We start from the raw sequence: 902 nt of genomic DNA, 5'->3' as shown, positions 1-902 counted from the left end.
GAACAGAACACAGATGCTTTCAAAGAATGAACAAGTTTCAAATTTGTTTCATACTAAAGAATACGCTGACTTATACGGATGAAAATATATTGGGTTCATTGTATACCTTAAACCTTAAAATAATTGTACAAGTCTTAAAATATATTTTACAAATACATGTACGTGTAAACGTATATTATATGCTGTATCATTGAGACATCGTGTACAAAATTATGGGAGATTTTCTATTCCATTTTGAAATCTAATCATCATTATGAAATCAATAATCAATTTATTACATAGAGCATAACAGAATTAACCCATCATTGATAATAACATCTTGATTACTAAGAAAGTCTAACAGAATTAGCCTGTCAATGTTCTGATAGTTCAGTGATTTATTAGATGTAAGAAATTTAATATACAGACATATAACATAATTTACACCTTTTAATATCAATATTTATTTCTGATATATGATTCTTAACCCCTCTTGAAAACCTACATCATTAAAGGTATCCCTTCAGCTAATGCTGGTTGCAGGAGACAGCTTAGTAAGGTTAAACCGTTCAATAGAATAGACGAAATAATGCACCAGTGCTATACTAAGTAGAGTATACAAGTCTTGTATGTGTAAGAGACATTTTCAGATATTTTTGGAGAAACCACAGACGTAGGACGGAAAATTGGTGTACCTGAAGAGAACGATACACATACTCACATTGCAAACTAAAAACAGCCGTTAATTTTTAACCAAAAACTATTTCATAACATTACGTAAGTTTGTTTTTTTAAAGGGACAGGTGGGCCTTTTTTTTACCAATCACATTTTAGTCACAGAAACAGAATTTTTTTTAAGACAATCAGTAATAGTGTTCTCAGCTCACTGTTGAAATTTTTACCTTCAAATCCATGTGAGTCCA

The sequence above is a fragment of the Lottia gigantea genome (assembly GCF_000327385.1).
Source record: "Lottia gigantea unplaced genomic scaffold LOTGIsca_52, whole genome shotgun sequence".
Classification (NCBI taxonomy): Eukaryota; Metazoa; Mollusca; class Gastropoda; family Lottiidae; genus Lottia; species Lottia gigantea.
The sequence above is the reverse complement of the archived record's forward strand: the minus strand, read 5'-3'. Positions refer to the sequence as shown.